This window comes from Perissodus microlepis, chromosome 18, assembly GCF_051167445.1.
Source record: "Perissodus microlepis isolate ML-2025 ecotype Zambia chromosome 18, ASM5116744v1, whole genome shotgun sequence".
Classification (NCBI taxonomy): Eukaryota; Metazoa; Chordata; class Actinopteri; order Cichliformes; family Cichlidae; genus Perissodus; species Perissodus microlepis.
In genome coordinates, this window is record NC_140478.1 from 2,134,532 (window position 1) to 2,156,203 (window position 21,672).

General features: G+C 54.2%; 19 non-coding genes and 1 pseudogene across 19 annotated transcripts; all 20 read right to left on the reverse strand.

Moving 5' to 3' along the window:
* Window positions 1–804: 804 nt before the first annotated feature.
* Window positions 805–923, reverse strand: LOC146366782 (5S ribosomal RNA). The gene has a single exon (XR_014797776.1). It is a non-coding gene; the product is annotated as a 5S ribosomal RNA (ribosomal RNA).
* Window positions 924–1,852: 929 nt separating this feature from the next.
* Window positions 1,853–1,971, reverse strand: LOC146366783 (5S ribosomal RNA). The gene has a single exon (XR_014797778.1). It is a non-coding gene; the product is annotated as a 5S ribosomal RNA (ribosomal RNA).
* Window positions 1,972–2,900: 929 nt separating this feature from the next.
* On the reverse strand, window positions 2,901–3,019 carry LOC146366784 (5S ribosomal RNA). Its single transcript, XR_014798401.1, has one exon. It is a non-coding gene; the product is annotated as a 5S ribosomal RNA (ribosomal RNA).
* A 929-nt stretch (window positions 3,020–3,948) lies between these two features.
* LOC146366785 (5S ribosomal RNA) lies at window positions 3,949–4,067 on the reverse strand. Its single transcript, XR_014798402.1, has one exon. It is a non-coding gene; the product is annotated as a 5S ribosomal RNA (ribosomal RNA).
* Window positions 4,068–4,996: 929 nt separating this feature from the next.
* Window positions 4,997–5,115, reverse strand: LOC146366786 (5S ribosomal RNA). The gene has a single exon (XR_014798022.1). It is a non-coding gene; the product is annotated as a 5S ribosomal RNA (ribosomal RNA).
* Window positions 5,116–6,044: 929 nt separating this feature from the next.
* On the reverse strand, window positions 6,045–6,163 carry LOC146366787 (5S ribosomal RNA). The gene has a single exon (XR_014798403.1). It is a non-coding gene; the product is annotated as a 5S ribosomal RNA (ribosomal RNA).
* A 929-nt stretch (window positions 6,164–7,092) lies between these two features.
* On the reverse strand, window positions 7,093–7,211 carry LOC146366788 (5S ribosomal RNA). The gene has a single exon (XR_014798404.1). It is a non-coding gene; the product is annotated as a 5S ribosomal RNA (ribosomal RNA).
* A 929-nt stretch (window positions 7,212–8,140) lies between these two features.
* LOC146366789 (5S ribosomal RNA) lies at window positions 8,141–8,259 on the reverse strand. Its single transcript, XR_014797938.1, has one exon. It is a non-coding gene; the product is annotated as a 5S ribosomal RNA (ribosomal RNA).
* Window positions 8,260–9,188: 929 nt separating this feature from the next.
* LOC146366790 (5S ribosomal RNA) lies at window positions 9,189–9,307 on the reverse strand. Its single transcript, XR_014797779.1, has one exon. It is a non-coding gene; the product is annotated as a 5S ribosomal RNA (ribosomal RNA).
* A 929-nt stretch (window positions 9,308–10,236) lies between these two features.
* On the reverse strand, window positions 10,237–10,355 carry LOC146366791 (5S ribosomal RNA). Its single transcript, XR_014798405.1, has one exon. It is a non-coding gene; the product is annotated as a 5S ribosomal RNA (ribosomal RNA).
* A 929-nt stretch (window positions 10,356–11,284) lies between these two features.
* LOC146366792 (5S ribosomal RNA) lies at window positions 11,285–11,403 on the reverse strand. Its single transcript, XR_014798406.1, has one exon. It is a non-coding gene; the product is annotated as a 5S ribosomal RNA (ribosomal RNA).
* Window positions 11,404–12,332: 929 nt separating this feature from the next.
* On the reverse strand, window positions 12,333–12,451 carry LOC146366793 (5S ribosomal RNA). The gene has a single exon (XR_014798407.1). It is a non-coding gene; the product is annotated as a 5S ribosomal RNA (ribosomal RNA).
* Window positions 12,452–13,380: 929 nt separating this feature from the next.
* On the reverse strand, window positions 13,381–13,499 carry LOC146366794 (5S ribosomal RNA). Its single transcript, XR_014797883.1, has one exon. It is a non-coding gene; the product is annotated as a 5S ribosomal RNA (ribosomal RNA).
* A 929-nt stretch (window positions 13,500–14,428) lies between these two features.
* On the reverse strand, window positions 14,429–14,547 carry LOC146366795 (5S ribosomal RNA). Its single transcript, XR_014797780.1, has one exon. It is a non-coding gene; the product is annotated as a 5S ribosomal RNA (ribosomal RNA).
* Window positions 14,548–15,476: 929 nt separating this feature from the next.
* LOC146366796 (5S ribosomal RNA) lies at window positions 15,477–15,595 on the reverse strand. Its single transcript, XR_014797974.1, has one exon. It is a non-coding gene; the product is annotated as a 5S ribosomal RNA (ribosomal RNA).
* A 929-nt stretch (window positions 15,596–16,524) lies between these two features.
* Window positions 16,525–16,643, reverse strand: LOC146366797 (5S ribosomal RNA). The gene has a single exon (XR_014798408.1). It is a non-coding gene; the product is annotated as a 5S ribosomal RNA (ribosomal RNA).
* A 929-nt stretch (window positions 16,644–17,572) lies between these two features.
* Window positions 17,573–17,691, reverse strand: LOC146366798 (5S ribosomal RNA; annotated as a pseudogene).
* A 929-nt stretch (window positions 17,692–18,620) lies between these two features.
* Window positions 18,621–18,739, reverse strand: LOC146366799 (5S ribosomal RNA). The gene has a single exon (XR_014797884.1). It is a non-coding gene; the product is annotated as a 5S ribosomal RNA (ribosomal RNA).
* Window positions 18,740–19,668: 929 nt separating this feature from the next.
* Window positions 19,669–19,787, reverse strand: LOC146366800 (5S ribosomal RNA). Its single transcript, XR_014797781.1, has one exon. It is a non-coding gene; the product is annotated as a 5S ribosomal RNA (ribosomal RNA).
* Window positions 19,788–20,716: 929 nt separating this feature from the next.
* On the reverse strand, window positions 20,717–20,835 carry LOC146366801 (5S ribosomal RNA). Its single transcript, XR_014797782.1, has one exon. It is a non-coding gene; the product is annotated as a 5S ribosomal RNA (ribosomal RNA).
* Window positions 20,836–21,672: the final 837 nt, after the last annotated feature.

The following is a 21,672-nucleotide window of genomic DNA, read 5'->3' on the forward strand; positions in this document are numbered from 1 at the left end:
CTCTAACCCAAGGACTCAATTTAGCTTTTAACCAGCAGTACAGGCCCTGGTTTGGTGTAGATGGCCTCCACCAGCAGCACAGGAACTGGTGTGGTGTAGGTGGCCTCAGCCAGAAGCAAAGGCCCTGGTGGGGTGTATATGGCCTAAGCCAGAGCCACAGGCCCTAGTGTGGTGTAGATGGACTAAGCCAGCAGCGCAAGCCCTCGTGTAATGTAGATGGCCTCAGCCAGAAGCACAGGCCCTGGTGTGGTGTAGTTGGCCTCATCCAGTAGAGCAAGCCCTCGTGTGATGTATATGGCCTCATCCAGCAGCACAGGCCCTGGTGTGATTAAAATGGCCTCAACCAGCAACACAGGCCCTGGTGTGGGGTAGATGGCTTCAGCCAGAGCCACAGGCCCTGGTGTGGTGTAGTTGGCCTCAGCAAGAGCCACAGAACCTGGTGTGGTGTAGGTGGCCAAAGCCAGGAGCACAGGCCGTGGTGTGTTGTAGATGGCCTCAGCTAGCTGCACAGGACCTGGTGAGGTGGAGGTGGCTTCTTCCTGCAACTCAGGCCCTGGTGTGTTGTAGATGTTCTCAGCCGGAAGCACCGGTCCTCAGCCAGATGCAGACGCCCTGGTGTAATTTAGATGACCTATCTTAGCAGCACAGGCCCCGGTGTGGTGCGGATGGCCTCACCTGGCAGCACAAGACATTGCTGAAAACAGCCAAAAGGAATGTCGTTTATGTGCCCTCATTAATGGGCAGCTGCTTTGGGTCTTTCAACACCCTCCTTCTCTGGATCAAAAGCAGTTCAATGACATGAAAAGCTTACAGCACCTGGTATTCCCAGGCGGTCTCCCATCCAAGTACTAACCAAGCCCAACCCTGCTTAGCTTCCGAGATCAGACGAGAGCGGGCGTGCTCAGGGTGGTATGGCCGTAAGCTGCAGACCTCAGCACAAAGTGTCAATTTATGGAATCAAGTGGTGAGTTGGGCAGTACTTGAAGTTACGAAACACAACCCTCCAATTTAACTACATTGTTAATGGTAACTGCATGGTTGCCTAATACTCTAACCCAAGGACTCAATTTAGCTTTTAACCAGCAGTACAGGCCCTGGTTTGGTGTAGATGGCCTCCACCAGCAGCACAGGAACTGGTGTGGTGTAGGTGGCCTCAGCCAGAAGCAAAGGCCCTGGTGGGGTGTATATGGCCTAAGCCAGAGCCACAGGCCCTAGTGTGGTGTAGATGGACTAAGCCAGCAGCGCAAGCCCTCGTGTAATGTAGATGGCCTCAGCCAGAAGCACAGGCCCTGGTGTGGTGTAGTTGGCCTCATCCAGTAGAGCAAGCCCTCGTGTGATGTATATGGCCTCATCCAGCAGCACAGGCCCTGGTGTGATTAAAATGGCCTCAACCAGCAACACAGGCCCTGGTGTGGGGTAGATGGCTTCAGCCAGAGCCACAGGCCCTGGTGTGGTGTAGTTGGCCTCAGCAAGAGCCACAGAACCTGGTGTGGTGTAGGTGGCCAAAGCCAGGAGCACAGGCCGTGGTGTGTTGTAGATGGCCTCAGCTAGCTGCACAGGTACTGGTGAGGTGGAGGTGGCTTCTTCCTGCAACTCAGGCCCTGGTGTGTTGTAGATGTTCTCAGCCGGAAGCACCGGTCCTCAGCCAGATGCAGACGCCCTGGTGTAATTTAGATGACCTATCATAGCAGCAAAGGCCCCGGTGTGGTGCGGATGGCCTCACCTGGCAGCACAAGACATTGCTGAAAACAGCCAAAAGGAATGTCGTTTATGTGCCCTCATTAATGGGCAGCTGCTTTGGGTCTTTCAACACCCTCCTTCTCTGGATCAAAAGCAGTTCAATGACATGAAAAGCTTACAGCACCTGGTATTCCCAGGCGGTCTCCCATCCAAGTACTAACCAAGCCCAACCCTGCTTAGCTTCCGAGATCAGACGAGAGCGGGCGTGCTCAGGGTGGTATGGCCGTAAGCTGCAGACCTCAGCACAAAGTGTCAATTTATGGAATCAAGTGGTGAGTTGGGCAGTACTTGAAGTTACGAAACACAACCCTCCAATTTAACTACATTGTTAATGGTAACTGCATGGTTGCCTAATACTCTAACCCAAGGACTCAATTTATCTTTTAACCAGCAGTACAGGCCCTGGTTTGGTGTAGATGGCCTCCACCAGCAGCACAGGACCTGGTGTGGTGTAGGTGGCCTCAGCTAGAAGCAAAGGCCCTGGTGGGGTGTATATGGCCTAAGCCAGAGCCACAGGCCCTGGTGTGGTGTAGATGGACTAAGCCAGCAGCGCAAGCCCTCGTGTAATGTAGATGGCCTCAGCCAGAAGCACAGGCCCTGGTGTGGTGTAGTTGGCCTCATCCAGTAGAGCAAGCCCTCGTGTGATGTATATGGCCTCATCCAGCAGCACAGGCCCTGGTGTGATTAAAATGGCCTCAACCAGCAACACAGGCCCTGGTGTGGGGTAGATGGCTTCAGCCAGAGCCACAGGCCCTGGTGTGGTGTAGTTGGCCTCAGCCAGAGCCACAGAACCTGGTGTGGTGTAGGTGGCCAAAGCCAGGAGCACAGGCCGTGGTGTGTTGTAGATGGCCTCAGCTAGCTGCACAGGACCTGGTGAGGTGGAGGTGGCTTCTTCCTGCAACTCAGGCCCTGGTGTGTTGTAGATGTTCTCAGCCGGAAGCAACGGTCCTCAGCCAGATGCACACGCCCTGGTGTAATTTAGATGACCTATCTTAGCAGCACAGGCCCCGGTGTGGTGCGGATGGCCTCACCTGGCAGCACAAGACATTGCTGAAAACAGCCAAAAGGAATGTCGTTTATGTGCCCTCATTAATGGGCAGCTGCTTTGGGTCTTTCAACACCCTCCTTCTCTGGATCAAAAGCAGTTCAATGACATGAAAAGCTTACGGCACCTGGTATTCCCAGGCGGTCTCCCATCCAAGTACTAACCAAGCCCAACCCTGCTTAGCTTCCGAGATCAGACGAGAGCGGGCGTGCTCAGGGTGGTATGGCCGTAAGCTGCAGACCTCAGCACAAAGTGTCAATTTATGGAATCAAGTGGTGAGTTGGGCAGTACTTGAAGTTACGAAACACAACCCTCCAATTTAACTACATTGTTAATGGTAACTGCATGGTTGCCTAATACTCTAACCCAAGGACTCAATTTAGCTTTTAACCAGCAGTACAGGCCCTGGTTTGGTGTAGATGGCCTCCACCAGCAGCACAGGACCTGGTGTGGTGTAGGTGGCCTCAGCCAGAAGCAAAGGCCCTGGTGGGGTGTATATGGCCTAAGCCAGAGCCACAGGCCCTGGTGTGGTGTAGATGGACTAAGCCAGCAGCGCAAGCCCTCGTGTAATGTAGATGGCCTCAGCCAGAAGCACAGGCCCTGGTGTGGTGTAGTTGGCCTCATCCAGTAGAGCAAGCCCTCGTGTGATGTATATGGCCTCATCCAGCAGCACAGGCCCTGGTGTGAATAAAATGGCCTCAACCAGCAACACAGGCCCTGGTGTGGGGTAGATGGCTTCAGCCAGAGCCACAGGCCCTGGTGTGGTGTAGTTGGCCTCAGCCAGAGCCACAGAACCTGGTGTGGTGTTGGTGGCCAAAGCCAGGAGCACAGGCCGTGGTGTGTTGTAGATGGCCTCAGCTAGCAGCACAGGACCTGGTGAGGTGGAGGTGGCTTCTTCCTGAAACTCAGGCCCTGGTGTGTTGTAGATGGCCTCAGCCGGAAGCACCGTTCCTCAGCCAGATGCACACACCCTGGTGTAATTTAGATGACCTATCTTAGCAGCACAGGCCCCGGTGTGGTGCGGATGGCCTCACCTGGCAGCACAAGACATTGCTGAAAACAGCCAAAAGGAATGTCGTTTATGTGCCCTCATTAATGGGCAGCTGCTTTGGGTCTTTCAACACCCTCCTTCTCTGGATCAAAAGCAGTTCAATGACATGAAAAGCTTACGGCACCTGGTATTCCCAGGCGGTCTCCCATCCAAGTACTAACCAAGCCCAACCCTGCTTAGCTTCCGAGATCAGACGAGAGCGGGCGTGCTCAGGGTGGTATGGCCGTAAGCTGCAGACCTCAGCACAAAGTGTCAATTTATGGAATCAAGTGGTGAGTTGGGCAGTACTTGAAGTTACGAAACACAACCCTCCAATTTAACTACATTGTTAATGGTAACTGCATGGTTGCCTAATACCCTAACCCAAGGACTCAATTTTGCTTTTAACCAGCAGTACAGGCCCTGGTTTGGTGTAGATGGCCTCCACCAGCAGCACAGGACCTGGTGTGGTGTAGGTGGCCTCAGCCAGAAGCAAAGGCCCTGGTGGGGTGTATATGGCCTAAGCCAGAGCCACAGGCCCTGTTGTGGTGTAGATGGACTAAGCCAGCAGCGCAAGCCCTCGTGTAATGTAGATGGCCTCAGCCAGAAGCACAGGCCCTGGTGTGGTGTAGTTGGCCTCATCCAGTAGAGCAAGCCCTCGTGTGATGTATATGGCCTCATCCAGCAGCACAGGCCCTGGTGTGATTAAAATGGCCTCAACCAGCAACACAGGCCCTGGTGTGGGGTAGATGGCTTCAGCCAGAGCCACAGGCCCTGGTGTGGTGTAGTTGGCCTCAGCCAGAGCCACAGAACCTGGTGTGGTGTTGGTGGCCAAAGCCAGGAGCACAGGCCGTGGTGTGTTGTAGATGGCCTCAGCTAGCAGCACAGGACCTGGTGAGGTGGAGGTGGCTTCTTCCTGAAACTCAGGCCCTGGTGTGTTGTAGATGGCCTCAGCCGGAAGCACCGGTCCTCAGCCAGATGCACACGCCCTGGTGTAATTTAGATGACCTATCTTAGCAGCAAAGGCCCCGGTGTGGTGCGGATGGCCTCACCTGGCAGCACAAGACATTGCTGAAAACAGCCAAAAGGAATGTCGTTTATGTGCCCTCATTAATGGGCAGCTGCTTTGGGTCTTTCAACACCCTCCTTCTCTGGATCAAAAGCAGTTCAATGACATGAAAAGCTTATGGCACCTGGTATTCCCAGGCGGTCTCCCATCCAAGTACTAACCAAGCCCAACCCTGCTTAGCTTCCGAGATCAGACGAGAGCGGGCGTGCGCAGGGTGGTATGGCCGTAAGCTGCAGACCTCAGCACAAAGTGTCAATTTATGGAATCAAGTGGTGAGTTGGGCAGTACTTGAAGTTACGAAACACAACCCTCCAATTTAACTACATTGTTAATGGTAACTGCATGGTTGCCTAATACTCTAACCCAAGGACTCAATTTATCTTTTAACCAGCAGTACAGGCCCTGGTTTGGTGTAGATGGCCTCCACCAGCAGCACAGGACCTGGTGTGGTGTAGGTGGCCTCAGCCAGAAGCAAAGGCCCTGGTGGGGTGTATATGGCCTAAGCCAGAGCCACAGGCCCTGGTGTGGTGTAGATGGACTAAGCCAGCAGCGCAAGCCCTCGTGTAATGTAGATGGCCTCAGCCAGAAGCACAGGCCCTGGTGTGGTGTAGTTGGCCTCATCCAGTAGAGCAAGCCCTCGTGTGATGTATATGGCCTCATCCAGCAGCACAGGCCCTGGTGTGATTAAAATGGCCTCAACCAGCAACACAGGCCCTGGTGTGGGGTAGATGGCTTCAGCCAGAGCCACAGGCCCTGGTGTGGTGTAGTTGGCCTCAGCCAGAGCCACAGAACCTGGTGTGGTGTAGGTGGCCAAAGCCAGGAGCACAGGCCGTGGTGTGTTGTAGATGGCCTCAGCTAGCTGCACAGGACCTGGTGAGGTGGAGGTGGCTTCTTCCTGCAACTCAGGCCCTGGTGTGTTGTAGATGTTCTCAGCCGGAAGCAACGGTCCTCAGCCAGATGCACACGCCCTGGTGTAATTTAGATGACCTATCTTAGCAGCACAGGCCCCGGTGCGGTGCGGATGGCCTCACCTGGCAGCACAAGACATTGCTGAAAACAGCCAAAAGGAATGTCGTTTATGTGCCCTCATTAATGGGCAGCTGCTTTGGGTCTTTCAACACCCTCCTTCTCTGGATCAAAAGCAGTTCAATGACATGAAAAGCTTACGGCACCTGGTATTCCCAGGCGGTCTCCCATCCAAGTACTAACCAAGCCCAACCCTGCTTAGCTTCCGAGATCAGACGAGAGCGGGCGTGCTCAGGGTGGTATGGCCGTAAGCTGCAGACCTCAGCACAAAGTGTCAATTTATGGAATCAAGTGGTGAGTTGGGCAGTACTTGAAGTTACGAAACACAACCCTCCAATTTAACTACATTGTTAATGGTAACTGCATGGTTGCCTAATACCCTAACCCAAGGACTCAATTTTGCTTTTAACCAGCAGTACAGGCCCTGGTTTGGTGTAGATGGCCTCCACCAGCAGCACAGGACCTGGTGTGGTGTAGGTGGCCTCAGCCAGAAGCAAAGGCCCTGGTGGGGTGTATATGGCCTAAGCCAGAGCCACAGGCCCTGTTGTGGTGTAGATGGACTAAGCCAGCAGCGCAAGCCCTCGTGTAATGTAGATGGCCTCAGCCAGAAGCACAGGCCCTGGTGTGGTGTAGTTGGCCTCATCCAGTAGAGCAAGCCCTCGTGTGATGTATATGGCCTCATCCAGCAGCACAGGCCCTGGTGTGATTAAAATGGCCTCAACCAGCAACACAGGCCCTGGTGTGGGGTAGATGGCTTCAGCCAGAGCCACAGGCCCTGGTGTGGTGTAGTTGGCCTCAGCCAGAGCCACAGAACCTGGTGTGGTGTTGGTGGCCAAAGCCAGGAGCACAGGCCGTGGTGTGTTGTAGATGGCCTCAGCTAGCAGCACAGGACCTGGTGAGGTGGAGGTGGCTTCTTCCTGAAACTCAGGCCCTGGTGTGTTGTAGATGGCCTCAGCCGGAAGCACCGGTCCTCAGCCAGATGCACACGCCCTGGTGTAATGTAGATGACCTATCTTAGCAGCAAAGGCCCCGGTGTGGTGCGGATGGCCTCACCTGGCAGCACAAGACATTGCTGAAAACAGCCAAAAGGAATGTCGTTTATGTGCCCTCATTAATGGGCAGCTGCTTTGGGTCTTTCAACACCCTCCTTCTCTGGATCAAAAGCAGTTCAATGACATGAAAAGCTTACGGCACCTGGTATTCCCAGGCGGTCTCCCATCCAAGTACTAACCAAGCCCAACCCTGCTTAGCTTCCGAGATCAGACGAGAGCGGGCGTGCTCAGGGTGGTATGGCCGTAAGCTGCAGACCTCAGCACAAAGTGTCAATTTATGGAATCAAGTGGTGAGTTGGGCAGTACTTGAAGTTACGAAACACAACCCTCCAATTTAACTACATTGTTAATGGTAACTGCATGGTTGCCTAATACTCTAACCCAAGGACTCAATTTAGCTTTTAACCAGCAGTACAGGCCCTGGTTTGGTGTAGATGGCCTCCACCAGCAGCACAGGACCTGGTGTGGTGTAGGTGGCCTCAGCCAGAAGCAAAGGCCCTGGTGGGGTGTATATGGCCTAAGCCAGAGCCACAGGCCCTGGTGTGGTGTAGATGGACTAAGCCAGCAGCGCAAGCCCTCGTGTAATGTAGATGGCCTCAGCCAGAAGCACAGGCCCTGGTGTGGTGTAGTTGGCCTCATCCAGTAGAGCAAGCCCTCGTGTGATGTATATGGCCTCATCCAGCAGCACAGGCCCTGGTGTGAATAAAATGGCCTCAACCAGCAACACAGGCCCTGGTGTGGGGTAGATGGCTTCAGCCAGAGCCACAGGCCCTGGTGTGGTGTAGTTGGCCTCAGCCAGAGCCACAGAACCTGGTGTGGTGTTGGTGGCCAAAGCCAGGAGCACAGGCCGTGGTGTGTTGTAGATGGCCTCAGCTAGCAGCACAGGACCTGGTGAGGTGGAGGTGGCTTCTTCCTGAAACTCAGGCCCTGGTGTGTTGTAGATGGCCTCAGCCGGAAGCACCGTTCCTCAGCCAGATGCACATACCCTGGTGTAATTTAGATGACCTATCTTAGCAGCACAGGCCCCGGTGTGGTGCGGATGGCCTCACCTGGCAGCACAAGACATTGCTGAAAACAGCCAAAAGGAATGTCGTTTATGTGCCCTCATTAATGGGCAGCTGCTTTGGGTCTTTCAACACCCTCCTTCTCTGGATCAAAAGCAGTTCAATGACATGAAAAGCTTACAGCACCTGGTATTCCCAGGCGGTCTCCCATCCAAGTACTAACCAAGCCCAACCCTGCTTAGCTTCCGAGATCAGACGAGAGCAGGCGTGCTCAGGGTGGTATGGCCGTAAGCTGCAGACCTCAGCACAAAGTGTCAATTTATGGAATCAAGTGGTGAGTTGGGCAGTACTTGAAGTTACGAAACACAACCCTCCAATTTAACTACATTGTTAATGGTAACTGCATGGTTGCCTAATACCCTAACCCAAGGACTCAATTTAGCTTTTAACCAGCAGTACAGGCCCTGGTTTGGTGTAGATGGCCTCCACCAGCAGCACAGGACCTGGTGTGGTGTAGGTGGCCTCAGCCAGAAGCAAAGGCCCTGGTGGGGTGTATATGGCCTAAGCCAGAGCCACAGGCCCTGTTGTGGTGTAGATGGACTAAGCCAGCAGCGCAAGCCCTCGTGTAATGTAGATGGCCTCAGCCAGAAGCACAGGCCCTGGTGTGGTGTAGTTGGCCTCATCCAGTAGAGCAAGCCCTCGTGTGATGTATATGGCCTCATCCAGCAGCACAGGCCCTGGTGTGATTAAAATGGCCTCAACCAGCAACACAGGCCCTGGTGTGGGGTAGATGGCTTCAGCCAGAGCCACAGGCCCTGGTGTGGTGTAGTTGGCCTCAGCCAGAGCCACAGAACCTGGTGTGGTGTTGGTGGCCAAAGCCAGGAGCACAGGCCGTGGTGTGTTGTAGATGGCCTCAGCTAGCAGCACAGGACCTGGTGAGGTGGAGGTGGCTTCTTCCTGCAACTCAGGCCCTGGTGTGTTGTAGAAGGCCTCAGCCGGAAGCACCGGTCCTCAGCCAGATGCACACGCCCTGGTGTAATTTAGATGACCTATCTTAGCAGCACAGGCCCCGGTGTGGTGCGGATGGCCTCACCTGGCAGCACAAGACATTGCTGAAAACAGCCAAAAGGAATGTCGTTTATGTGCCCTCATTAATGGGCAGCTGCTTTGGGTCTTTCAACACCCTCCTTCTCTGGATCAAAAGCAGTTCAATGACATGAAAAGCTTACAGCACCTGGTATTCCCAGGCGGTCTCCCATCCAAGTACTAACCAAGCCCAACCCTGCTTAGCTTCCGAGATCAGACGAGAGCGGGCGTGCTCAGGGTGGTATGGCCGTAAGCTGCAGACCTCAGCACAAAGTGTCAATTTATGGAATCAAGTGGTGAGTTGGGCAGTACTTGAAGTTACGAAACACAACCCTCCAATTTAACTACATTGTTAATGGTAACTTCATGGTTGCCTAATACTCTAACCCAAGGACTCAATTTAGCTTTTAACCAGCAGTACAGGCCCTGGTTTGGTGTAGATGGCCTCCACCAGCAGCACAGGACCTGGTGTGGTGTAGGTGGCCTCAGCCAGAAGCAAAGGCCCTGGTGGGGTGTATATGGCCTAAGCCAGAGCCACAGGCCCTGGTGTGGTGTAGATGGACTAAGCCAGCAGCGCAAGCCCTCGTGTAATGTAGATGGCCTCAGCCAGAAGCACAGGCCCTGGTGTGGTGTAGTTGGCCTCATCCAGTAGAGCAAGCCCTCGTGTGATGTATATGGCCTCATCCAGCAGCACAGGCCCTGGTGTGAATAAAATGGCCTCAACCAGCAACACAGGCCCTGGTGTGGGGTAGATGGCTTCAGCCAGAGCCACAGGCCCTGGTGTGGTGTAGTTGGCCTCAGCCAGAGCCACAGAACCTGGTGTGGTGTTGGTGGCCAAAGCCAGGAGCACAGGCCGTGGTGTGTTGTAGATGGCCTCAGCTAGCAGCACAGGACCTGGTGAGGTGGAGGTGGCTTCTTCCTGAAACTCAGGCCCTGGTGTGTTGTAGATGGCCTCAGCCGGAAGCACCGTTCCTCAGCCAGATGCACACACCCTGGTGTAATTTAGATGACCTATCTTAGCAGCACAGGCCCCGGTGCGGTGCGGATGGCCTCACCTGGCAGCACAAGACATTGCTGAAAACAGCCAAAAGGAATGTCGTTTATGTGCCCTCATTAATGGGCAGCTGCTTTGGGTCTTTCAACACCCTCCTTCTCTGGATCAAAAGCAGTTCAATGACATGAAAAGCTTACGGCACCTGGTATTCCCAGGCGGTCTCCCATCCAAGTACTAACCAAGCCCAACCCTGCTTAGCTTCCGAGATCAGACGAGAGCGGGCGTGCTCAGGGTGGTATGGCCGTAAGCTGCAGACCTCAGCACAAAGTGTCAATTTATGGAATCAAGTGGTGAGTTGGGCAGTACTTGAAGTTACGAAACACAACCCTCCAATTTAACTACATTGTTAATGGTAACTGCATGGTTGCCTAATACCCTAACCCAAGGACTCAATTTTGCTTTTAACCAGCAGTACAGGCCCTGGTTTGGTGTAGATGGCCTCCACCAGCAGCACAGGACCTGGTGTGGTGTAGGTGGCCTCAGCCAGAAGCAAAGGCCCTGGTGGGGTGTATATGGCCTAAGCCAGAGCCACAGGCCCTGTTGTGGTGTAGATGGACTAAGCCAGCAGCGCAAGCCCTCGTGTAATGTAGATGGCCTCAGCCAGAAGCACAGGCCCTGGTGTGGTGTAGTTGGCCTCATCCAGTAGAGCAAGCCCTCGTGTGATGTATATGGCCTCATCCAGCAGCACAGGCCCTGGTGTGATTAAAATGGCCTCAACCAGCAACACAGGCCCTGGTGTGGGGTAGATGGCTTCAGCCAGAGCCACAGGCCCTGGTGTGGTGTAGTTGGCCTCAGCCAGAGCCACAGAACCTGGTGTGGTGTTGGTGGCCAAAGCCAGGAGCACAGGCCGTGGTGTGTTGTAGATGGCCTCAGCTAGCAGCACAGGACCTGGTGAGGTGGAGGTGGCTTCTTCCTGAAACTCAGGCCCTGGTGTGTTGTAGATGGCCTCAGCCGGAAGCACCGGTCCTCAGCCAGATGCACACGCCCTGGTGTAATGTAGATGACCTATCTTAGCAGCAAAGGCCCCGGTGTGGTGCGGATGGCCTCACCTGGCAGCACAAGACATTGCTGAAAACAGCCAAAAGGAATGTCGTTTATGTGCCCTCATTAATGGGCAGCTGCTTTGGGTCTTTCAACACCCTCCTTCTCTGGATCAAAAGCAGTTCAATGACATGAAAAGCTTACGGCACCTGGTATTCCCAGGCGGTCTCCCATCCAAGTACTAACCAAGCCCAACCCTGCTTAGCTTCCGAGATCAGACGAGAGCGGGCGTGCTCAGGGTGGTATGGCCGTAAGCTGCAGACCTCAGCACAAAGTGTCAATTTATGGAATCAAGTGGTGAGTTGGGCAGTACTTGAAGTTACGAAACACAACCCTCCAATTTAACTACATTGTTAATGGTAACTGCATGGTTGCCTAATACTCTAACCCAAGGACTCAATTTAGCTTTTAACCAGCAGTACAGGCCCTGGTTTGGTGTAGATGGCCTCCACCAGCAGCACAGGACCTGGTGTGGTGTAGGTGGCCTCAGCCAGAAGCAAAGGCCCTGGTGGGGTGTATATGGCCTAAGCCAGAGCCACAGGCCCTGGTGTGGTGTAGATGGACTAAGCCAGCAGCGCAAGCCCTCGTGTAATGTAGATGGCCTCAGCCAGAAGCACAGGCCCTGGTGTGGTGTAGTTGGCCTCATCCAGTAGAGCAAGCCCTCGTGTGATGTATATGGCCTCATCCAGCAGCACAGGCCCTGGTGTGAATAAAATGGCCTCAACCAGCAACACAGGCCCTGGTGTGGGGTAGATGGCTTCAGCCAGAGCCACAGGCCCTGGTGTGGTGTAGTTGGCCTCAGCCAGAGCCACAGAACCTGGTGTGGTGTTGGTGGCCAAAGCCAGGAGCACAGGCCGTGGTGTGTTGTAGATGGCCTCAGCTAGCAGCACAGGACCTGGTGAGGTGGAGGTGGCTTCTTCCTGAAACTCAGGCCCTGGTGTGTTGTAGATGGCCTCAGCCGGAAGCACCGTTCCTCAGCCAGATGCACACACCCTGGTGTAATTTAGATGACCTATCTTAGCAGCACAGGCCCCGGTGTGGTGCGGATGGCCTCACCTGGCAGCACAAGACATTGCTGAAAACAGCCAAAAGGAATGTCGTTTATGTGCCCTCATTAATGGGCAGCTGCTTTGGGTCTTTCAACACCCTCCTTCTCTGGATCAAAAGCAGTTCAATGACATGAAAAGCTTACGGCACCTGGTATTCCCAGGCGGTCTCCCATCCAAGTACTAACCAAGCCCAACCCTGCTTAGCTTCCGAGATCAGACGAGAGCGGGCGTGCTCAGGGTGGTATGGCCGTAAGCTGCAGACCTCAGCACAAAGTGTCAATTTATGGAATCAAGTGGTGAGTTGGGCAGTACTTGAAGTTACGAAACACAACCCTCCAATTTAACTACATTGTTAATGGTAACTGCATGGTTGCCTAATACCCTAACCCAAGGACTCAATTTTGCTTTTAACCAGCAGTACAGGCCCTGGTTTGGTGTAGATGGCCTCCACCAGCAGCACAGGACCTGGTGTGGTGTAGGTGGCCTCAGCCAGAAGCAAAGGCCCTGGTGGGGTGTATATGGCCTAAGCCAGAGCCACAGGCCCTGTTGTGGTGTAGATGGACTAAGCCAGCAGCGCAAGCCCTCGTGTAATGTAGATGGCCTCAGCCAGAAGCACAGGCCCTGGTGTGGTGTAGTTGGCCTCATCCAGTAGAGCAAGCCCTCGTGTGATGTATATGGCCTCATCCAGCAGCACAGGCCCTGGTGTGATTAAAATGGCCTCAACCAGCAACACAGGCCCTGGTGTGGGGTAGATGGCTTCAGCCAGAGCCACAGGCCCTGGTGTGGTGTAGTTGGCCTCAGCCAGAGCCACAGAACCTGGTGTGGTGTTGGTGGCCAAAGCCAGGAGCACAGGCCGTGGTGTGTTGTAGATGGCCTCAGCTAGCAGCACAGGACCTGGTGAGGTGGAGGTGGCTTCTTCCTGAAACTCAGGCCCTGGTGTGTTGTAGATGGCCTCAGCCGGAAGCACCGGTCCTCAGCCAGATGCACACGCCCTGGTGTAATTTAGATGACCTATCTTAGCAGCAAAGGCCCCGGTGTGGTGCGGATGGCCTCACCTGGCAGCACAAGACATTGCTGAAAACAGCCAAAAGGAATGTCGTTTATGTGCCCTCATTAATGGGCAGCTGCTTTGGGTCTTTCAACACCCTCCTTCTCTGGATCAAAAGCAGTTCAATGACATGAAAAGCTTACGGCACCTGGTATTCCCAGGCGGTCTCCCATCCAAGTACTAACCAAGCCCAACCCTGCTTAGCTTCCGAGATCAGACGAGAGCGGGCGTGCGCAGGGTGGTATGGCCGTAAGCTGCAGACCTCAGCACAAAGTGTCAATTTATGGAATCAAGTGGTGAGTTGGGCAGTACTTGAAGTTACGAAACACAACCCTCCAATTTAACTACATTGTTAATGGTAACTGCATGGTTGCCTAATACTCTAACCCAAGGACTCAATTTATCTTTTAACCAGCAGTACAGGCCCTGGTTTGGTGTAGATGGCCTCCACCAGCAGCACAGGACCTGGTGTGGTGTAGGTGGCCTCAGCCAGAAGCAAAGGCCCTGGTGGGGTGTATATGGCCTAAGCCAGAGCCACAGGCCCTGGTGTGGTGTAGATGGACTAAGCCAGCAGCGCAAGCCCTCGTGTAATGTAGATGGCCTCAGCCAGAAGCACAGGCCCTGGTGTGGTGTAGTTGGCCTCATCCAGTAGAGCAAGCCCTCGTGTGATGTATATGGCCTCATCCAGCAGCACAGGCCCTGGTGTGATTAAAATGGCCTCAACCAGCAACACAGGCCCTGGTGTGGGGTAGATGGCTTCAGCCAGAGCCACAGGCCCTGGTGTGGTGTAGTTGGCCTCAGCCAGAGCCACAGAACCTGGTGTGGTGTAGGTGGCCAAAGCCAGGAGCACAGGCCGTGGTGTGTTGTAGATGGCCTCAGCTAGCTGCACAGGACCTGGTGAGGTGGAGGTGGCTTCTTCCTGCAACTCAGGCCCTGGTGTGTTGTAGATGTTCTCAGCCGGAAGCAACGGTCCTCAGCCAGATGCACACACCCTGGTGTAATTTAGATGACCTATCATAGCAGCACAGGCCCCGGTGTGGTGCGGATGGCCTCACCTGGCAGCACAAGACATTGCTGAAAACAGCCAAAAGGAATGTCGTTTATGTGCCCTCATTAATGGGCAGCTGCTTTGGGTCTTTCAACACCCTCCTTCTCTGGATCAAAAGCAGTTCAATGACATGAAAAGCTTACAGCACCTGGTATTCCCAGGCGGTCTCCCATCCAAGTACTAACCAAGCCCAACCCTGCTTAGCTTCCGAGATCAGACGAGAGCGGGCGTGCTCAGGGTGGTATGGCCGTAAGCTGCAGACCTCAGCACAAAGTGTCAATTTATGGAATCAAGTGGTGAGTTGGGCAGTACTTGAAGTTACGAAACACAACCCTCCAATTTAACTACATTGTTAATGGTAACTGCATGGTTGCCTAATACTCTAACCCAAGGACTCAATTTATCTTTTAACCAGCAGTACAGGCCCTGGTTTGGTGTAGATGGCCTCCACCAGCAGCACAGGACCTGGTGTGGTGTAGGTGGCCTCAGCCAGAAGCAAAGGCCCTGGTGGGGTGTATATGGCCTAAGCCAGAGCCACAGGCCCTGGTGTGGTGTAGATGGACTAAGCCAGCAGCGCAAGCCCTCGTGTAATGTAGATGGCCTCAGCCAGAAGCACAGGCCCTGGTGTGGTGTAGTTGGCCTCATCCAGTAGAGCAAGCCCTCGTGTGATGTATATGGCCTCATCCAGCAGCACAGGCCCTGGTGTGATTAAAATGGCCTCAACCAGCAACACAGGCCCTGGTGTGGGGTAGATGGCTTCAGCCAGAGCCACAGGCCCTGGTGTGGTGTAGTTGGCCTCAGCCAGAGCCACAGAACCTGGTGTGGTGTTGGTGGCCAAAGCCAGGAGCACAGGCCGTGGTGTGTTGTAGATGGCCTCAGCTAGCAGCACAGGACCTGGTGAGGTGGAGGTGGCTTCTTCCTGCAACTCAGGCCCTGGTGTGTTGTAGAAGGCCTCAGCCGGAAGCACCGGTCCTCAGCCAGATGCACACGCCCTGGTGTAATTTAGATGACCTATCTTAGCAGCACAGGCCCCGGTGTGGTGCGGATGGCCTCACCTGGCAGCACAAGACATTGCTGAAAACAGCCAAAAGGAATGTCGTTTATGTGCCCTCATTAATGGGCAGCTGCTTTGGGTCTTTCAACACCCTCCTTCTCTGGATCAAAAGCAGTTCAATGACATGAAAAGCTTACAGCACCTGGTATTCCCAGGCGGTCTCCCATCCAAGTACTAACCAAGCCCAACCCTGCTTAGCTTCCGAGATCAGACGAGAGCGGGCGTGCTCAGGGTGGTATGGCCGTAAGGTGCAGACCTCAGCACAAAGTGTCAATTTATGGAATCAAGTGGTGAGTTGGGCAGTACTTGAAGTTACGAAACACAACCCTCCAATTTAACTACATTGTTAATGGTAACTGCATGGTTGCCTAATACTCTAACCCAAGGACTCAATTTAGCTTTTAACCAGCAGTACAGGCCCTGGTTTGGTGTAGATGGCCTCCACCAGCAGCACAGGACCTGGTGTGGTGTAGGTGGCCTCAGCCAGAAGCAAAGGCCCTGGTGGGGTGTATATGGCCTAAGCCAGAGCCACAGGCCCTGGTGTGGTGTAGATGGACTAAGCCAGCAGCGCAAGCCCTCGTGTAATGTAGATGGCCTCAGCCAGAAGCACAGGCCCTGGTGTGGTGTAGTTGGCCTCATCCAGTAGAGCAAGCCCTCGTGTGATGTATATGGCCTCATCCAGCAGCACAGGCCCTGGTGTGAATAAAATGGCCTCAACCAGCAACACAGGCCCTGGTGTGGGGTAGATGGCTTCAGCCAGAGCCACAGGCCCTGGTGTGGTGTAGTTGGCCTCAGCCAGAGCCACAGAACCTGGTGTGGTGTTGGTGGCCAAAGCCAGGAGCACAGACCGTGGTGTGTTGTAGATGGCCTCAGCTAGCAGCACAGGACCTGGTGAGGTGGAGGTGGCTTCTTCCTGAAACTCAGGCCCTGGTGTGTTGTAGATGGCCTCAGCCGGAAGCACCGTTCCTCAGCCAGATGCACACACCCTGGTGTAATTTAGATGACCTATCTTAGCAGCACAGGCCCCGGTGTGGTGCGGATGGCCTCACCTGGCAGCACAAGACATTGCTGAAAACAGCCAAAAGGAATGTCGTTTATGTGCCCTCATTAATGGGCAGCTGCTTTGGGTCTTTCAACACCCTCCTTCTCTGGATCAAAAGCAGTTCAATGACATGAAAAGCTTACGGCACCTGGTATTCCCAGGCGGTCTCCCATCCAAGTACTAACCAAGCCCAACCCTGCTTAGCTTCCGAGATCAGACGAGAGCGGGCGTGCTCAGGGTGGTATGGCCGTAAGCTGCAGACCTCAGCACAAAGTGTCAATTTATGGAATCAAGTGGTGAGTTGGGCAGTACTTGAAGTTACGAAACACAACCCTCCAATTTAACTACATTGTTAATGGTAACTGCATGGTTGCCTAATACCCTAACCCAAGGACTCAATTTTGCTTTTAACCAGCAGTACAGGCCCTGGTTTGGTGTAGATGGCCTCCACCAGCAGCACAGGACCTGGTGTGGTGTAGGTGGCCTCAGCCAGAAGCAAAGGCCCTGGTGGGGTGTATATGGCCTAAGCCAGAGCCACAGGCCCTGTTGTGGTGTAGATGGACTAAGCCAGCAGCGCAAGCCCTCGTGTAATGTAGATGGCCTCAGCCAGAAGCACAGGCCCTGGTGTGGTGTAGTTGGCCTCATCCAGTAGAGCAAGCCCTCGTGTGATGTATATGGCCTCATCCAGCAGCACAGGCCCTGGTGTGATTAAAATGGCCTCAACCAGCAACACAGGCCCTGGTGTGGGGTAGATGGCTTCAGCCAGAGCCACAGGCCCTGGTGTGGTGTAGTTGGCCTCAGCCAGAGCCACAGAACCTGGTGTGGTGTTGGTGGCCAAAGCCAGGAGCACAGGCCGTGGTGTGTTGTAGATGGCCTCAGCTAGCAGCACAGGACCTGGTGAGGTGGAGGTGGCTTCTTCCTGAAACTCAGGCCCTGGTGTGTTGTAGATGGCCTCAGCCGGAAGCACCGGTCCTCAGCCAGATGCACACGCCCTGGTGTAATTTAGATGACCTATCTTAGCAGCAAAGGCCCCGGTGTGGTGCGGATGGCCTCACCTGGCAGCACAAGACATTGCTGAAAACAGCCAAAAGGAATGTCGTTTATGTGCCCTCATTAATGGGCAGCTGCTTTGGGTCTTTCAACACCCTCCTTCTCTGGATCAAAAGCAGTTCAATGACATGAAAAGCTTACGGCACCTGGTATTCCCAGGCTGTCTCCCATCCAAGTACTAACCAAGCCCAACCCTGCTTAGCTTCCGAGATCAGACGAGAGCGGGCGTGCGCAGGGTGGTATGGCCGTAAGCTGCAGACCTCAGCACAAAGTGTCAATTTATGGAATCAAGTGGTGAGTTGGGCAGTACTTGAAGTTACGAAACACAACCCTCCAATTTAACTACATTGTTAATGGTAACTGCATGGTTGCCTAATACTCTAACCCAAGGACTCAATTTATCTTTTAACCAGCAGTACAGGCCCTGGTTTGGTGTAGATGGCCTCCACCAGCAGCACAGGACCTGGTGTGGTGTAGGTGGCCTCAGCCAGAAGCAAAGGCCCTGGTGGGGTGTATATGGCCTAAGCCAGAGCCACAGGCCCTGTTGTGGTGTAGATGGACTAAGCCAGCAGCGCAAGCCCTCGTGTAATGTAGATGGCCTCAGCCAGAAGCACAGGCCCTGGTGTGGTGTAGTTGGCCTCATCCAGTAGAGCAAGCCCTCGTGTGATGTATATGGCCTCATCCAGCAGCACAGGCCCTGGTGTGATTAAAATGGCCTCAACCAGCAACACAGGCCCTGGTGTGGGGTAGATGGCTTCAGCCAGAGCCACAGGCCCTGGTGTGGTGTAGTTGGCCTCAGCCAGAGCCACAGAACCTGGTGTGGTGTTGGTGGCCAAAGCCAGGAGCACAGGCCGTGGTGTGTTGTAGATGGCCTCAGCTAGCAGCACAGGACCTGGTGAGGTGGAGGTGGCTTCTTCCTGAAACTCAGGCCCTGGTGTGTTGTAGATGGCCTCAGCCGGAAGCACCGGTCCTCAGCCAGATGCACACGCCCTGGTGTAATTTAGATGACCTATCTTAGCAGCAAAGGCCCCGGTGTGGTGCGGATGGCCTCACCTGGCAGCACAAGACATTGCTGAAAACAGCCAAAAGGAATGTCGTTTATGTGCCCTCATTAATGGGCAGCTGCTTTGGGTCTTTCAACACCCTCCTTCTCTGGATCAAAAGCAGTTCAATGACATGAAAAGCTTACGGCACCTGGTATTCCCAGGCGGTCTCCCATCCAAGTACTAACCAAGCCCAACCCTGCTTAGCTTCCGAGATCAGACGAGAGCGGGCGTGCGCAGGGTGGTATGGCCGTAAGCTGCAGACCTCAGCACAAAGTGTCAATTTATGGAATCAAGTGGTGAGTTGGGCAGTACTTGAAGTTACGAAACACAACCCTCCAATTTAACTACATTGTTAATGGTAACTGCATGGTTGCCTAATACTCTAACCCAAGGACTCAATTTATCTTTTAACCAGCAGTACAGGCCCTGGTTTGGTGTAGATGGCCTCCACCAGCAGCACAGGACCTGGTGTGGTGTAGGTGGCCTCAGCCAGAAGCAAAGGCCCTGGTGGGGTGTATATGGCCTAAGCCAGAGCCACAGGCCCTGGTGTGGTGTAGATGGACTAAGCCAGCAGCGCAAGCCCTCGTGTAATGTAGATGGCCTCAGCCAGAAGCACAGGCCCTGGTGTGGTGTAGTTGGCCTCATCCAGTAGAGCAAGCCCTCGTGTGATGTATATGGCCTCATCCAGCAGCACAGGCCCTGGTGTGATTAAAATGGCCTCAACCAGCAACACAGGCCCTGGTGTGGGGTAGATGGCTTCAGCCAGAGCCACAGGCCCTGGTGTGGTGTAGTTGGCCTCAGCCAGAGCCACAGAACCTGGTGTGGTGTAGGTGGCCAAAGCCAGGAGCACAGGCCGTGGTGTGTTGTAGATGGCCTCAGCTAGCTGCACAGGACCTGGTGAGGTGGAGGTGGCTTCTTCCTGCAACTCAGGCCCTGGTGTGTTGTAGATGTTCTCAGCCGGAAGCAACGGTCCTCAGCCAGATGCACACACCCTGGTGTAATTTAGATGACCTATCATAGCAGCACAGGCCCCGGTGTGGTGCGGATGGCCTCACCTGGCAGCACAAGACATTGCTGAAAACAGCCAAAAGGAATGTCGTTTATGTGCCCTCATTAATGGGCAGCTGCTTTGGGTCTTTCAACACCCTCCTTCTCTGGATCAAAAGCAGTTCAATGACATGAAAAGCTTACAGCACCTGGTATTCCCAGGCGGTCTCCCATCCAAGTACTAACCAAGCCCAACCCTGCTTAGCTTCCGAGATCAGACGAGAGCGGGCGTGCTCAGGGTGGTATGGCCGTAAGCTGCAGACCTCAGCACAAAGTGTCAATTTATGGAATCAAGTGGTGAGTTGGGCAGTACTTGAAGTTACGAAACACAACCCTCCAATTTAACTACATTGTTAATGGTAACTGCATGGTTGCCTAATACTCTAACCCAAGGACTCAATTTATCTTTTAACCAGCAGTACAGGCCCTGGTTTGGTGTAGATGGCCTCCACCAGCAGCACAGGACCTGGTGTGGTGTAGGTGGCCTCAGCCAGAAGCAAAGGCCCTGGTGGGGTGTATATGGCCTAAGCCAGAGCCACAGGCCCTGGTGTGGTGTAGATGGACTAAGCCAGCAGCGCAAGCCCTCGTGTAATGTAGATGGCCTCAGCCAGAAGCACAGGCCCTGGTGTGGTGTAGTTGGCCTCATCCAGTAGAGCAAGCCCTCGTGTGATGTATATGGCCTCATCCAGCAGCACAGGCCCTGGTGTGATTAAAATGGCCTCAACCAGCAACACAGGCCCTGGTGTGGGGTAGATGGCTTCAGCCAGAGCCACAGGCCCTGGTGTGGTGTAGTTGGCCTCAGCCAGAGCCACAGAACCTGGTGTGGTGTTGGTGGCCAAAGCCAGGAGCACAGGCCGTGGTGTGTTGTAGATGGCCTCAGCTAGCAGCACAGGACCTGGTGAGGTGGAGGTGGCTTCTTCCTGCAACTCAGGCCCTGGTGTGTTGTAGAAGGCCTCAGCCGGAAGCACCGGTCCTCAGCCAGATGCACACGCCCTGGTGTAATTTAGATGACCTATCTTAGCAGCACAGGCCCCGGTGTGGTGCGGATGGCCTCACCTGGCAGCACAAGACATTGCTGAAAACAGCCAAAAGGAATGTCGTTTATGTGCCCTCATTAATGGGCAGCTGCTTTGGGTCTTTCAACACCCTCCTTCTCTGGATCAAAAGCAGTTCAATGACATGAAAAGCTTACAGCACCTGGTATTCCCAGGCGGTCTCCCATCCAAGTACTAACCAAGCCCAACCCTGCTTAGCTTCCGAGATCAGACGAGAGCGGGCGTGCTCAGGGTGGTATGGCCGTAAGCTGCAGACCTCAGCACAAAGTGTCAATTTATGGAATCAAGTGGTGAGTTGGGCAGTACTTGAAGTTACGAAACACAACCCTCCAATTTAACTACATTGTTAATGGTAACTGCATGGTTGCCTAATACTCTAACCCAAGGACTCAATTTAGCTTTTAACCAGCAGTACAGGCCCTGGTTTGGTGTAGATGGCCTCCACCAGCAGCACAGGACCTGGTGTGGTGTAGGTGGCCTCAGCCAGAAGCAAAGGCCCTGGTGGGGTGTATATGGCCTAAGCCAGAGCCACAGGCCCTGGTGTGGTGTAGATGGACTAAGCCAGCAGCGCAAGCCCTCGTGTAATGTAGATGGCCTCAGCCAGAAGCACAGGCCCTGGTGTGGTGTAGTTGGCCTCATCCAGTAGAGCAAGCCCTCGTGTGATGTATATGGCCTCATCCAGCAGCACAGGCCCTGGTGTGAATAAAATGGCCTCAACCAGCAACACAGGCCCTGGTGTGGGGTAGATGGCTTCAGCCAGAGCCACAGGCCCTGGTGTGGTGTAGTTGGCCTCAGCCAGAGCCACAGAACCTGGTGTGGTGTTGGTGGCCAAAGCCAGGAGCACAGACCGTGGTGTGTTGTAGATGGCCTCAGCTAGCAGCACAGGACCTGGTGAGGTGGAGGTGGCTTCTTCCTGAAACTCAGGCCCTGGTGTGTTGTAGATGGCCTCAGCCGGAAGCACCGTTCCTCAGCCAGATGCACACACCCTGGTGTAATTTAGATGACCTATCTTAGCAGCACAGGCCCCGGTGTGGTGCGGATGGCCTCACCTGGCAGCACAAGACATTGCTGAAAACAGCCAAAAGG